The 17,333-nt window shown below is 30.1% G+C and overlaps 2 protein-coding genes across 2 annotated transcripts in view; one reads left to right on the forward strand and one right to left on the reverse strand.

The window, feature by feature from the left end:
• Positions 1-17,333, reverse strand: part of LOC127727986 (uncharacterized) — a 159,630-nt gene that overhangs the window by 117,085 nt on the left and 25,212 nt on the right. The gene's annotated exons all lie outside the window — the stretch shown is intronic.
• Positions 15,104-17,333, forward strand: part of LOC127728000 (mucin-16-like) — a 295,239-nt gene continuing 293,009 nt past the window's right edge. Inside the window, exon 1 of the mRNA XM_052235153.1 lies at positions 15,104-15,584. The gene's annotated coding sequence lies outside the window, so the exon portion shown is untranslated. The remainder of the gene's footprint in view (positions 15,585-17,333) is intronic.

Genomic DNA, 17,333 nt, shown 5'->3' on the forward strand with positions numbered 1-17,333 from the left:
GATATTTGAAAGTTTTTCAAGAGTGATGTTATTATACTTTTCCTTCACAATATGTTTAAAAGTTTTTTTGAGTGATTTTTTATAAGTTTAAAAGGTTTATCAAAATCAACATATTCTTCTTCATCAATATTAAATTCTTTAAAAATATGCTTGGCAAAAGTATACCAAGTATATATTCCATCTTCAGACATAGACTTATTTACTGCAAAAGCTTCTATAACAAGAGGGTTTATTTCATCGCAGTTTATTCTACAAAAATATAATAAAATTTGAGTTTTAATAAAGGAGTCAAGCGGAAATCGTCCTAACTCAAACTTTGCAGCTATATTACATGAGGTTTTTTTAATTCCAAGACAGTTTTACAAAATTTATGATGCACTTTCTCAAAGCTGAATCTATCTGTCAATGATAAAATATCACAGTTAGTTCCATGCAAAGTGGCTCTATTTATGGCTCTAAAAATTGAGTAATAATCTTCCATAAACCAGATCTCGCTATTATATAAAATTATGGGTTTAATTAGTGAATCAAATAATTTACATGATAAATCAACAGGGACATGATGAAAATTAGACATATATTTTTTTAACGAAAATAACGCTTTAAGCGCTTTCTTGGATAGTTCATGTGTAGATCTCTTAAATTTTCCTTTATTATCAATAATGTTCCCAAGAAAATTATACTCTTTAACTTCAGTTAACTGATTTTGTTTATAAAAAAAATTTTGACTCAAAAGAATTTCTAGAATGAAAAATCATAATTTTTGTTTTATTTGTATTTACAGTCAGTTGCCATTTGTAGCAATATTTTTCCAGTTTATTCAAAGCAGATTGTAAACCGTTTTGTGATTCTGATAATATTAAAAGATCATCAGCAAAACTAAGACTACTTATTGATGTTTTATCTAAGGACACAGGATCACATGTCCCATCAAAAATTGAATGGAGATCATTAATAAAACAATTAAACAATGTGGGGCTCAAACTGTCCCCTTGTTTGACCCCTTTATTTATTTCAAAAAATTCAGATTGTTTATTATCTATTTTAACTGAAGATTCACAACACTTATATATATCTTTAATTACTTCAAATATTTTCTTTCCAACATCATCCTTCTTTAATTTGTATAAGAGACCAGCATGCCAAACGGTGTCAAATGCACGACGCAAATCAACAAAGCAAGAGTAAATTTTACTCTTCTTTTTTGTCAAATATTTTATTATTAAAGTTTTTAGAATAAAAATACTATCTGCTGTCCTATGATTATTTCTAAATCCAAATTGTTGAACTGAAAACTTTTCTTCATAGTAAGTTACAACTCTAGAATTAATAACAGCACTAAAAGGTTTAGCAATACAATTTGGAAGGGAAATTCCCCTATAGTTATTAATATCTAGCTTGTCTCCAGCTTTATGAATAAGTATGGTAAAAGATTTTCTCCAGTTTGATGGATATTTACCAGAATCAAGAATTAAATTAAAAAGCTTAGTAATAGCTTTACAAGTAACAACACCACTATATTTAATAATTTCATTAGAAATTTAATCTGGACCTGAGCTTTTCCCAGTTTTTAATTTTTGTATACATTTATTTACTTCATTGATAGTAAAAGGTTTATCAGTTACCTCATTGAATAAAAGTGCATCAGTTTCATTTAATATATCGGTTTCAATTTTAGTTTTAAATTCTTTATCATAGTTTAAAGTCTCTCCTTGATGCTTCAAATGATCAATAATTTCTGGAAAACCAGCTTGAAGCTCAATTTTATTACTAGTGTTCTCATATTTGAATGATTTTAATAATTTCCAATATTGTTTAGGGTCTGTATCTCTAAGGGCTGAAAGCTTACAAAATATTTCCTTTTTATGGTGTATGGGGAACTCGGAAGATTCCCTTTGGAGACTATTGTTAAACGTAAAATGGTGATGTTTTGGAATAGTTTATTATTGGAGAATAACAAGTTATCTTCCATTATGTTTAGATTAATGCTCAAATTACATTTTCAATACCCCACAAAATTTAAATGGATTACGTACGTTAAATCCATATTTGACGAAAATGGAATTATAGTTTTATTTGGCAAAATCAACTTCCATTGGATAAACTGTGTTTAAAGAACATTATATCACAAAAACTGAATGACCAATTTATCCAACATTGGTTTTCCCAAATGAATAAGTTTTCAAGAGGTGCTTTTTATTCACATTACAAACAGGAATTTCGTTTGGAAACCTATTTGATAAAGTTGAAGCTGTGTGACAGGATTTATATAGCAAAATTCAGATGCTCAAATTTAAAATTTCCTGTAGAAACGGGAAGATGGTCTAGAATACCAAAAAATGAGCGAATTTGTCATCTCTGTGGAAACGGGATAGGAGATGAATTTCATTATCTATTCAAATGTCAAAAACAGGAAATAAAACTGCTAAGAAATAAATATATACCAGAATCTTATACTGCAAATCCAACGGAGTACAAATTAAAACAGCTTCGAACATTTTGTCATGTAGAACTTTACAAAAACTTAACAATATTTTAAAAAATACTTACACGATACTTATGATTTATATTTGTCTTTTTTTTAGTTGAATGTTATGGTAACTTGTAAATTGACATTTTGCTGTATTTAACCATGCATGCATGCATTATTATGTGTAGTGTAAATGTATTGAGTATAAAAATGTGTATACGTGTATATATGATGTCCTCTTGTACACCTATGTGTCTGAGGTTTAATAATAAAGTATTGTCTATTGTCTATTGTTTCAATTGATTTTTCTTTCTTTTTATTAATTTTTTACATAGTTTACAGTGACCAAGAAAATTATTTCATAAATTGAGGTTATAAGGATTTATTCGTAATAATTTGGCTAGATTTGATACAGTTTTCTTTACATCAGCTAGTTCTCTATCTTCCCATGGCTTTTTCTTTTTTAATTTCTTTTTACGAAAGGATTTAATAATTTTACATGAGCGCATGTTTAATGTTTTAAATATATTATTTAGTTGTTGTTCTGCTCTCTCAACCCCAGATCAATTTATTTCAAATGGTGTATTTTCATAACCAAGTATTTCATCTCTAGTGCTGCTTTCTTCTAAAACAGTATATAATTTTTCCTTAGAAATAGTCTCCCATTTAAATGTCATATCTATCTCACTATATTTTCTATCTATATTCATATTTTGCATGGATATACAACCTTTTAAAAAGACTACAATTTGAGCATGATCAGATAAATATGAAGGTTCTAAAATTTGAAAAAACTAACAGAGTTAATAAGGTCCACACTGGTCAAGGCATAGTCAACAGTACTACACCCACTGGGTTTAAAACATGTCATATTTCCCAGCATATCACCAATAAAACGACCGTTCAAAACTCTTAGCTGAGAGGCGATACAGAGATCAATCAATTGCTGGCCTTGGGAATTAAAAACTTTAATATCTAAAGAATTTCTATCTACTAGTATATTAAAATCTTGAACATAGTCCTCTGGAAGTATATCTTGTAGAGAGCTATGAATTTTATTTTCATCTGCAATAAAATCATCATGATTTGCAATTCGAGCATTCAAATCCCCAATTACCAGAACATTACCTTTATCAGACACTTGGGTAATTTCTGTCTCCAATTTTAAGAAATCATCATCATAGTGGGGAGAATTTAGTGGGGGATGTAAGTGGCACAAACAAATAAATCTTTTTCAAGGCCAAAAAATTTCTTATCTAATTTAATCCATAAACGGTTTTTTGATGAAGTTAAATCTTTTATTTCAATTATCCCTTTATGGATATGGGATTTATAAAGAATAATAATTCCACCACTAAATCGTCTAGAGCGTCTATTCTTTTTTCTACATTTTTGAAAATTTTTAAATCAGGTATGTTTGAAGTATCATCAACACCTTTCCAAGTCTCTATTAGAATATTAATATCATACTTCAGACAAGACATACATTGATCATCTCTGTACTTATCTCCCAAATCATTTACATTCCAAGATCCTATAGATAAGTTATTCATATTCATAAAAAATAATGGTGCAAATTCACATACAAGTAGCATGATATGGTTCTAAGAAAGATAACTCTAAATTTATTGCTTTACCCATCTAAAGCTAACAATTCTTTGGATTATTTCCAGATTTAATATAAAAACAAAAGAAAACAATAAACTTTAAGTTATAAATTGCCTGCATTAATGTGTATTTCAATTGAATTATACTGAAATGTGTGTTCTTTAAAAACTTTATTAATCTTTCTTTGAATAGGAAAATAGTCAAGTAAATATCATGTTTGACTCATATTATTTATCAATAAAGCAATGTTTTTGATTTTAAGAATATGATTTACTGGCAAGCAATATAAATCAATTTCAAAAATATCTATATACAGATATTTTTACAAGGAGGTCTAAATGAAATGTTTTGTTATTTAACAAAGAATTATATATATATTTGAATTTATTAAAAGGAACAATACTTTATTTTTCTCATACAACTTTTCTATGATTATATTTAGGAAAACATTTGTGGAACTTCTGATAATATTTGAAATTATATCAATATTAGATTTATGTATAAGGGTCACAATTCAATTAACAAGGAATAGACATACATGCAGTTTATATTCTGTAGTATGATTTATGAAACATATAGGACAAAATATATAAATGTGTAATCTCTAACACAAATAGTAATTATAACACTAACTGTAATTATAACAAATAAACAATCTATTGTCATCAAAAATGCATATATATACGTCAACATTCAATGAATTTCATGGCATTTTAATTTGTTGAATGAAATGTTAAGCCAAACATACATGTACATTAAACTTGCACAAGTAATTATTTACAGTTGGGATAAAAAAACAACAAGTGGAATTTTTTTAGTCATTTCTCTTCTTATTTTATATTTAAATTAAGCCAAGTTTAAAAAATAAAAATATTCTGGTTAAATTATGGCTTTGTTTCTGTAATTATGTAGATATCAGTTAACACTTTGCAAAATTATGGACTTGAATAAAGTTTTTGAAAAGACCCCCCCCCCCCTTTTTTTATGCCAGAATGAGAATAGTAAAAAAATAACAAAAAATAATACATTTAAATATATTTCTACCACTTGACAATATGTTCCTTTTCTGATTAAATTCCTAATGCTATACGGAGCATTCTCAGGTTTATGTCGTCATTTCGGTATTGATTATTGTTGTTGTTTTGCCATCTGTTGTTACCATTATAACTGTAAGCATGGTCTTGTTTGTTTTTGGTTGTTATCATGGTTATTGAACCGCCATGAATTGTCATAGTTTCTGTTTGATTGATGATACTGGTGATTATCATAATATCTAGGTTGTTTTGATGAATCGTCATACCTGTTATTGTACATTTTGTTTGGTTGTCGATATCTTGTGTAATTCGAAGCCCCATCAGGCTTTTCTCTCGCGTGGTGATTTCTAGAACTGTCTTGGTCATCACCTTTTACTCCAATAAGTGGGTTAACAATTTCTTTCAGGTTACGAACATATAGCTTGATACCTCTCTGTTTATTCAAATGAATGCCATCTTGAAAATGAACTTGAGTAAGGTTTTCATGTTGTACATAATAAGCCTCATATCGTTTACACAATTCATACAAGAGCTGATTACATTCCACTCTCTTTACCTCATATTCCTGTCCCAGATTCTGATTTCTATAAAAGCGAGGGAGAATCTGGCTTATAATAATTTGACTTTCTGGCAAGCTTTTTTTTGTATCAATGATAAGCTGCTCAATTTCCTCGACAACATTTTTAGGTTGTATTACTTCCAGATCATTAGATCCCACTTGAAAAAGAATATTTTTCGCATTCATTTTTCCTGTCTCAAGAAATTCTTTAGCACCTTGAACTATTTTGTCTCTTAAAGTAGTTATGCTAACTTTCTTAAACCTATACATCAGGTTTTTTTCAGATCTTTAACCACAGATGTACCTACTATCCACAAATGATTGTTTTCATGACTGTTCTGGCTACCAGCCCTAGGGATATTAGGTTCTACTACATCTTGTTCAGAAAAATATCTTGTTTCTGATTGACCCCTGTTATCATGCTGAACATTTTGTCTTAATGGATTAGACAAGTTATTTCCATAGCTACCTTTACCAGGATGTTTTCTATCGCTATTGCTATTTATATCAAAGTTTGTACATTTTTTCTCAATAGATTCTAGTTTCTCTGTAACTAAATTTTCCAGTTGTGTTAACTTACAACATGTATCGGCATGAATTTGACGAGTTTTGTCAGTGTCTATATTTTCGTTTTCATCTTTTTTTGACTGGTCTGTCACTTCCTTAGTCTGGATATAGGATTTTATTTGTTCCAATTTTGTGTTCATATTTGACAGTTCAGTCTGTAATTTATTCTCAAGTTCTTGTTTACTCTTTTCTATAGAATAAAACTTTTCTTCCCATTGTTTGATGACATTGCTCATATTATCTATTTTCTTATTAAATTCTGTGTGACATTCTACAAATTTGTTCTCAAGTGAATGGAAGGCAGCTATTAGCTTTAGATTAATACTAAATTGATCTTCTACTTGATTGTTATTGTTGTCCTCTCCCTTTTGTTGACAGTCAGGCATGTTTTGATCATGTGCTTTGCTTATATTGATGAGTGATTCTGTGGTATCATTAATTTCATCTGTACTTTCATCAATTGATTTTGGTATTGTTTGACTACTGTTTAAGACTTCACTTTCATTAATGTGAGGGAGATGAACACCATTCATTTTTCTAATGTTATTGTCAATCAACTGTTTTGGGTTATTTCCCCTGAGACAGATATCAACACATCTTTTGATTTTATCAAATTCCCTCTCCACCCAGTTCTGACATGAATTGCCTTGAACCAAACATTTTCTTGTTGTGTAATACATTGTTTAATTTAGAAAAAAACATTCCGTATTTAACTGATAAATGGACATACGTTTGACAGTCAACATAACACTTTTACACTGACAGCAAAAATCGCAGACGAAACACAGGGTTCATTGGAACCCTTTAGGATTGTTTTTTTATAAAACATGTTTTATATAAATTATCGTGAAAATATTAAATGAAAAAATGTATAAAAGTTCATTCATTGGTAACTGTTCACAAGGAAAATGGACAAACAAAAGAATTTAAAAAAAAAACAAGAAAATTATATTAAGTTTCCATGAAAATGAACCTTTAGGCGGTACAAATGTAGATGCCTACGATTTTAATGACACCGTTATGATACAAGAAAACGTCGTAAACAGGCTTATCCAATTTATATAATAAACCTTGTCTGCAAAAGTAACAGTTATTAATAAATCACACTGTCAACTTCATTGTATCAATCAGGACGAGAGGCAGACTGCATGAGTACTTCAGTTCGATTTAAAGTTCATCCCTGTGTTTTTGTGGGGTTCGTGTTCCTTAATCAAATGGCTTTAGTTTTCTGTGCATTTTTTTTTTGGCAGAAGTTTTTTTATGATTAAGAGATAATGTCTGAAGCAAAATTTGGAAAATATATTTTTTTCATTTTTCAATATTTTACTGGTAGATGGACTTAGTTATTTGCAGTTAAAATTTACAGACAATCTGGAATTATTTTTTTTTACATGATAAATTTGTAACCTTCATGGATCGTTATGAAAGTTGGACAGAAGCTAACCTACAAGATAAAAATAAATAACATAAGAAAAAAGTTTAATTTAGAAAAAAACATTCCGTAGTTAACTGATAAATGGACATACGTTTGACAGTCAACATAACACTTTTACACTGACAGCAAAAATCGCAGACGAAACACAGGGTTCATTGGAACCCTTTAGGATTTTTTTTTGATTTTTCTAATTCTTTTGTAAAAATGATCTTTTTTTTTAAATTGTAGACCTTTTTGTTTTAATTACCTGTCCCTTAAGGCCCTTTGTGACAATTAAAGTTGTCTTTGACAATGAAAACTTGGTCTAAAATTTTGAAGGATTTTTTATTGTGACAATCGTCAACCGTCAAAGAAAACTTTTATCATAAACTTTTACGGACTTCGATGGAATGGAATCTCATCCGTTTTTCTTGAAACTTGGATGGACTTTGACGGGAATTAGCCAATCATAGTGCAGCTTCGCATTTTTGTTTACAAAACAAAAGCACATGGCAAAATAAGCGAGAAAGTAGGATGAGCTCCAGTAAGAGTAATAGAAAATTGAGAAACAAAAATGATAGACGAATTTATTTCGATCAGCGGTTCAATTTTACCAAGAAGAAGATTGAATGTCGCTTTGCCCGTTCTAAAATAAATACTGAATTCGTCGACCGGGTCCTTACTGTGAAGTTCTTGAAGGAGTGTGCGAAAGGTTCTTTCTTCTCTGTTTTTATATCAGCAACCAGTTTCTTGTCCCCCTTCTCACTCGTACGATTTCTAATTCACTTTCTTTAAATCGCCATACACAAAATACACCGTTAAAGTGCAATGCAGTCATTCTATGAGAATATATAAAAAGAAGATGTGGTATGATTGCCAATAAGAAAACTCTCCACAAGACCAAATGACACAGAAAAGTCCATTAGTGCCATTTTTTACTTTGTAAACATTGATCTCCGCCCTGTTCTATGAACAAGCGTTTGATGGAAACTTTGAAATTGACAACAGATGACATTGGCCAAGTTTTCTTGTTCAAAGTTTTCTCTGACAAAGTTTTTGATTGCAATGTTCAAAAACTTGGGCCGGCATACTTTGAATAGCTGATTTACCTTTTATAACTTGGACTTACAAAATAAGCAGAAATATAATTGTCATAGTTACACTTTAGGTCTAATATGTCTTAAATTTACCACAACGACCTTTCGCGAGGGGTTTTAGTTGGGAACCAAATGTAAAAGTGGGACATGAAATCAAAGGAAACTTACAACTTCGTCACCTCTGGTAACGGAACATTTGTTCGACGTCAGAACACTTACCTACTTAATTAAAGAAGTATCTTCTAAAGATCAACCAGTTAAGGTTTACTCAATTGAGTAACTATATATGTACATTTTTAGTCTTGAATTCAGGCAAATAATGAAAGATTGCATTGCATGCATAGCAGAATACAATTACCCTGTCGACGCACCCGGTCTCGTATCTTCTGGAGTTCATGTGATTCTTTTATTTTTACTTTGATTTGTCATCTTAATCGATTTTTGACATTTAAAAATCGGTAAACTTCTGTTCCCAATATATTGCTACACTTGCAAATTTATATCATTCTTATTTCCCCAGCCTGGTTTGAACTGAACCCCTTGAGGTAATGGAAAGTCCGTCTGCACTCTATCATGAGCCATAGACTACTTAGACAACTAGGATATAGGAACAGTAATGAAAATGTATTAATTTTCTTTTATTTTTCGAATTTTCAAGCATATTAACACGCTTTAAAACTTTAATTTGAATTCCATTTCTTAGAGAGAACAGCTGTAAAAGTAGAGTATGATTATGAAAAATGAAAATAACAATGATGTACACTTGAGTTACTCCTTGAAAACTCAGCAGATAAAACTTTACAGATTCATGAGATACTATTTTTCCATTCATTTTCTTTTTCACGTTAAAAAGCAATCAATCCCCCCACCCCCTTTCCAAAGAAAAAAAAAATATCCAGGAAAAGATTATTTATTCTGGAAGCGCCATCAAACTGATGCTGCGTTCACACGTAATTCGAATTCGATTCGCATTAACTAATTCGAATTAGTTTAATTCGCATTCGAATCGTTTTACGTCCAAACGTTAATTCTAATTCGAATTGCAATACGCGTCAAATTTGCTTTACTGTCCGAACGACGTTAACTTTTAATTCGTATCAACAGAAACGGATTTCTAATGCGAATTGGTTAATGCGAATTAGCCAATTCGAATCAATTCGAATTAAAAAGGAAGAGTGTGTGAACGCGATTAGCGAATTCGATTCGAATTCAATTCGAATTAAATGTACGTGTGAACCAGGCATAAGAGGGATTGTCTAACCCAAGCATAGTTTTCATTAGCCGTATTTGGCAAACAAATTTGAGGGACTCGGTGGCCGAATGGTCTCAGTATTTATCTACTTTATCACTAGTCTGTCAACACTGAGGTTGTAAGTTAAATCTCGCACGTGGTAGGAGAGTTCGATTCCAATCTTAATTGACTAGGACTATCAGTTTTCCTGAAAAAAATTTCAAAAATTTCCGTTTTGATCTACAAAACACGACTGACAATCTAAAAACAGTCATCATAAAAGCACTACAATGCGCTAAAATTACGAAATTTCTGATAAGAGCCTCGTATTTTGAATAATGTACATTGAAATTTATTATTCGTCATTTTATATCGCAAAATAAGTATTTATTTTTTGACACAACTGAAATTTCACCTAATGGTGCAAACGAAATAGCCATTTAAAAAAAAATGGCGCAAATCGAATGCTCCTTAGCAGAAGCGCCCATACAGATTCAATGTTAACACTGTAATTATTCAGAGTTAAAATATGTATCGTTTACGTGTTAAAATAAATATGCGTTTATATTGCATATTATGTTGGGTTTATTTTCATACATTCAACATTTAGTTCATGAAAGAAAAATTTTAGTTAACGGATAAATAAAAAAGCGATGTCAATACACATGCCGTTCTCACAAAATGTTTTACATAATAAAAGTCTATAAATAATTTAATCTGTTTTGTTTGAAAAAAATTCTAAAGCTTTTGTATTTATCTATATCCATTAAAAGTCTCAAGGCATTTCGTGTCTTCGTTTTGCTTATAGTTCGATAGTTTGATACGCCCAATTATTCGTCAGCTTTGGACTGATGTGGGCTTAATTTGAAAACAAAAATCTTGACGGATGTATTTTTCAAGTTGAACCGAATGTTCCAAGTAATAGAAATTTACATATTATTTTATATTGTGCATTTTAAATACATTACATGCAGTACTTTATGGTTTCAGAACGATTTGTTTGAATTTAAAATTTTGAAATGAAAAAGCTAAAAAGCAACGGGCGTAGCATGCGCTCATGGCGAAGCTCTATATTACGAGAGTTAATGGGACCTAAATATTTATTGTTTTGGGAGAATTTTAATAGTGTCACCGTTGAAAGCAACTCTCTGAGACCGTTTTACAGAAAGATCTCATACTTGGTATAGTTGGCCATATTATTCCGTCATTTGATCCAATCATTTTTACGGGAGTTAGGGCACTTAAATATTTATTGGGTTTTTTTTTTTTTAGTATTCTAATAGTGTCACTGTTGAAAGTAACTCCTCTGAGACTATTTGACAGAAAGCTCTCATACTTAGAAGGAATGTTTGTAATCTTATGTAGTTGACCATATTGTGCCGTCATTTTGATTCAACCATTTTTGTCGAGCCTTCGACTTTTGTCGAAAAAGCGAGACATAGCGATCCTACATTCCGTCGGCGTCGTCGTCGTCGTCGTCGTCGGCGGCATCAACAAATATTCACTCTGTGGTTAAAGTTTTTGAAATTTTAATAACTTTCTTAAACTATCCTGGATTTCTACCAAACTTGAAAAGAAGCTTGTTTATGATCGTAAGATAGTATCAAGAAGTAAATTTTGTAAAAAAAAATTCCATTTTTTCCGTATTTTACTTATAAATGGACTTAGTTTTTCTGCCAGGAAACATTACATTCACTCTGTGGTTAAAGTTTTTGAATTTTGATAACTTTCTTAAACTATCCTGGATTTCTACCAAACTTGGAAAGAAGCTTGTTTATGATCGTAAGATTATATTCAAAAGTAAATTTTGTAAAAAAAAATTCCATTTTTTCCGTATTTTACTTATAAATGGACTTAGTTTTTCTGCCAGGAAACATTACATTCACTCTGTGGTTAAAGTTTTTGAATTTTGATAACTTTCTTAAACTATCCTGGATTTCTACCAAACTTGGAAAGAAGCTTGTTTATGATCGTAAGATAGTATCAAGAAGTAAATTTTGTAAAAAAAAAATCCATTTTTTCCGTATTTTACTTATAAATGGACTTAGTTTTTCTGCCAGTTAACAATACATTCACTCTGTGGTTAAAGTTTTTAAAATTTTAACAACTTTCTTAAACTATCCTGGATTTCTACCACACTTGGACAGAAGCTTGTTTATGATCAAAAGCTAGTATCTAGAAGGAAATTTTGATAAAATTTTGTTCCATTTTTTCCGTATTTTACTTATAAATGGACTTAGTTTTTCTGCCAGTTAACATTACATTCACTCTGTGGTTAAAGTTTTTAAAATTTTAACAACTTTCTTAAACTATCCTGGATTTGTACCACACTTGGACAGAAGCTTGTTTATGATCAAAAGCTAGTATCTAGAAGGAAATTTTGATAAAATTTTGTTCCATTTTTTCCATATTTTACTTATAAATGGACTTAGTTTTTCTTCTAGTCAACATTACATACAGTCTGCAGTTTAAGTTTTTAAAACATTTATTAGATTCATAAATTATCCTGGATTTTTACCAAACATGGACAGAAGCTACTTACAATCAAAAGATAGTATAGAGAGGAATATTTTTATTAACTTTTTCCTCATTTTTGTTGAGCCTGCGATTAACAGCAAAAGTAGGCGAGACACTGGGTTCCGCGGAACCCTTACAAATTTTTGTAGGAGTTGTGGGATTTTCCCCATATTTTGACTATCGTACCATAATGACACATTGTGACACATTATTCAATTCCTCATTCATACAGCACGGGGGACATTTGGCTACAGCGTAGCAATCTTCTTAAATATATGGACTTTGTGTCTTTATGAAAATAACCATGTAACATAGTCTTAGTTTTTTTTAATCACCAGTGAGTTGCCATTTATCACATTATGATGATAACTTCGGAAAGTTTTTCTGAAGTCCGTGTGTAGATTGCGACAATTTTAACAAATCATCCGGAAACATTAGACTTCAAACAACATAATTTCCCATTTTAGCGGTTGACAATCGTTTTCTGTTTAAGGGCTGAATGGATAATATTCTTCAAAAATCACAAATAAAGAAGCATTATTTTTTTCACTTTACTGTATGTGACGTATCACCTGATAAATACTTACCATGAACAATACTGCGGTTTCAACTAGTGTTGGAGGAAAGGAATATTGAAGCTTTATCTTTATTTGTCTGTATGAAAATAAAAAGATGTGGTATGATTACAAATGAAACAAATTGAATTATCTACAAGACATGTTAGCAACTATATAAAAGTATAGGTTACCTTCAACAATGAGCACAACTCATACCGTATAGTAAACAATTCAAATGAGAAAACCAAAGGCCTGATTGGAGCTTCAACAATAAATGAAAACAAAAATGACTGACAACAACCAACGACAACCACTGAATCACAGGCTCCTGACTTTGGATTAAAAAAAATAATAATAAAAAGAAAAAAGACAAAGTATTGATCTAAGAGTACTCGCAGTGCTATACATTTTTTGCGCTCTTTTTTACACTGTGTTGTCTGTCTTTTTTCTCTCACTTTTTCCTCCTTAATTTTAATCACCCCCACCGTTTATGTTGAACAAAAAATCACTACTGGAAGATTTTAATTAACTATATATAATTCAGTTGCTTGCTTATAACTATGATGAAATCTTTTGGTGCTTTAAAAAAACCTCATGTTGACACTTTTATAAACCCGCTACATAACTGTAATTTAACTGCGTATTTTTAATAATCTTTTAAAAACAATAATGAAATTATTTAATATTCATATAATATATATATTCCATGATGATGCAGTTTATTGGTAAAACACATAAAGTCCGATTATATGTATTTATTGCTTTTGGATGAGGACTATGTTTAAACACTTATAGTCTTGTTAAATCTTTGTAAAATTCTGCTAAATGAATGCCTAATCACAACTATATGTCATGTAGATTGTTATAATTTTGATTACACACAAAACCTTATCATAGCATGAAAAGTATCCAAGGTTTGAAATTGTAAAAATCATGATAACACATGCGCATTTGCGAAAGTAACACACCGGAAGTGAAATCACTAAGTAATATGTCACTTTGATCTGGTGAGACGAAAACCAATATATACTGGTATCAGATAACTTTGCTTAATGACATTGTGTTAAGATTCTAATCAATCAGAATTCAAAGAATCATAATCAATGGAATGATTAGAAATGCAAATAAGTCCACCTAATAAGTAAATATGTATTGTAAAATGTAAATTAACATAACATTTTATGTTTTGCAAATCAAATTAATTTAATTCAGTTTATAAGATTAAGTAAAATTACTTAATATTTTGAATTCTGATATCAGTATAGTTTTGATTTTTGAAAATACACTTTAATTCTTAAGAGTAATATGTATTCTTCATAATGTAATTTGAAGTGAAAATTTACTTTTAATAAATTAAAGTATCAGATCTCTTTTATTCCGTTCACATTTTTAATATAGCTATGAGGGTCTGGATGGAGGGTTCTTCATTTCGGTATTCTTAATTTTTTAGTCCATTTTTCTCTATTCTTTATACCTTTTGCCTATTGTTCTGTATTCTTCATACTTTAGGACCTCATTATTCTCTATTTTTTTATTTTTTGGTCCATTTTTCTCTATTCTTTATATTTTTGCCCATTATTTTCTATTCTGTAAACCAACATCCACACCCACAGCTATAACAAATGAACATTGCACTTTTTAAGAAAGTATTAATTAAATTAATAAGTCATGAGCGTTAATTCTATCAATTAGATTTAAAAACTAAACGATAATACACCCTTTACCAATTGAAAATGTAAGTCTTCGGATATACATCACAAGTTTTTTAACTGTATTTTTTTTTCATGTGTGATAAGCAGTATTGATGATGAAACTACTAATAATGTCGAAAACTAACATTTGCTCCTTCTAACTATTTTCAAAAAACAGTATGTAAATCTATAAAAAAAATAGTACATGTGATTGAAGGACAGTTTTCAAACACTTTTATTCATATAAAATCATATTTTAGTATTTACGATGTATCATTCACACAAGCAAATCCTATTACTACATTATTGAACTCGGGTATAATAGAATATCAATTCATATATATTTCATGTAAATTTCTTGTTATCATAAAAATCCCAGGTAATAATTCTTCAGGTATTTGAAATTTACATTCATTGATCGACACGATTTGATCAATGATCGTTAAGTAACGAGGACTCCCGTTTGTCCCGCCTTTTATTAATGCACCATCGAACTTTTTTACTATTTCCGTTAAAATTAAAAAGTTTGAAAATCGAAATAAAAATTATTTTAATATACTGCTAAAGCTTATAAAAGTTTGTGTTAATTGAAAAGTATAATTGCGGCGACAATTAAAAGCAAAAGTAATTGACCTTTTTTACACGTGGTGATTTTGGTTGTACTTGTTTATAGTATTTCGTAACTGTGAAAAAAGAGAAAAGGTGCATTCATACAAGTGTTTATGGTATCTATCAACTATATAATTCCAATATAAGAAGAAAAAACTTACGATTATTTGTGCAGTTGGATTATTAAAAGGATATTACTTTTTAAAAAAATATTCGGAATTTCATATTGGGTAAGTCAAACTTTTAATAGACTTCTTGTTCATTTTATATATATAATTTGTATCCATTTTAAGTACCTCATTATTTTCAATTTTTGTTCAACTAATTTACTCTCCCAGCATATTTCGAGTAAATGCGAAGCTACAAATTGGAAGTTTTAACTGTATCAAATGACTGCTTGCCTGAAATGTAATGCATGGAAGACGAATTGATCGGTATACCTGTTTGGCGCTAATTTTTTTTACATAAATATTGATTGGAACCAATAAGCTAATTTTAATGACAAGCTTCTAATAACTGTATATGTACTCGATTTATCTTGACAATAGCTTTCTACATTGCGATACTTATGTCAATTATCTAATGGTGCGCTATTTTGGTTCTGAAAGTTTAATTGCCTTATGTGAACTACATTTGACTGAATTATTGGAAGATATATTTTTGTGATTGTAAACAGACAGTCATTGTGAATCTAAATATTGGTTTAACGAAGAAATCGAATGCAAAATATGAAAGTAAGCACATATGCAGTTCTTTATAAGTTTCAATTGATCGTCGAAACAAAAATCGATATGGTCATACCAAAAAAGTGGTTTTGTAGGAGGTTCGTGAGGTAGTGGTGATATATAATCTGTCTTACATGTTTTATGAAAAAAAAGACCGGAGAGAAAAAGATTTTGTTCATTTAAAGAATATTTTCTTAAAACATTGTACACTAGGGAGGCCGTATGATGACCTGTAATTCTTCACATATTCCAAACGTTCTTAAATACAACATCTCCTTATCTTCGAATTAATAGTCAACTATCTTACAGGTTGTACATTTCTATAACATAAAAAATGCAGCACATTACGATTTATGACTGCTGTTTATTTGTCATATGATATTTATCTGATGCATATCATTTTTTTTTGTATTAAGTCGAATTTGAAGAAAACCGGTTTTGTAAATTAGACATCTCGAGAAAACAAACGCATATTATTGGTTCCTTATAATCTAGGTAGGGCTATAGATACTACTCCGAACGTAACTGCGCAGTGTGCAGGCATGCATAATATATTAAATCATTGAATTGATTTTTAAACTACGTTATTAGCAAACAGTTGTAAATATGGTATATTAAAGTGGCCTTATAGTGTATCGAGTCCGCGTCAATCTTAAAAATTTAAGATTAGCGCCGAACGTACAATGGGTTACTTGTGCAAATTATAGCTATTCATATGAAATTCACAGAATCATCGGGTGTCCCCGTATACTAGATTTTGCTCTGAACTGACGTCCTTTTTGTTATTACTCCAATAGTAGAAATACACAACCGTATACCAAACTGTAAATTAACATACACATAATTTGTATTCTTCATTTAAGCGGTAATTGTATGTCTTTCTAAACTCATTCATCTTAAATCAAAACGATGATCAAGTCCACCCAGATATAATTGTTGACTATCGTCGCTACTTCTTCCTTTATTTTGAAAACTAAATTAAGTAAAGTAAGTAGCATGATTAACGATATATCTTTTGAACGTTAAACAAGCAGTTGCCAACAGCTAAATTTTCCATCCTATTTATTCAACGGTCACAGCATGGGACGGCCATTCCCGGTCTTTTTATTAAATTGTAACAACTGCACTAAAATGGGTAAATGTATTACTTTGAAGCATTTTGTATTACTTTAAAACATTTAGGAACTTCTTATGTTAATTTTATCACCAAACGACGGCACACACATAATTTATTTACGCAATAGAAAACAAGAG

The sequence above is a fragment of the Mytilus californianus genome, unplaced genomic scaffold (genome assembly GCF_021869535.1).
Source record: "Mytilus californianus isolate M0D057914Y unplaced genomic scaffold, xbMytCali1.0.p SCAF_2, whole genome shotgun sequence".
In the NCBI taxonomy this organism is placed as follows: Eukaryota; Metazoa; Mollusca; class Bivalvia; order Mytilida; family Mytilidae; genus Mytilus; species Mytilus californianus.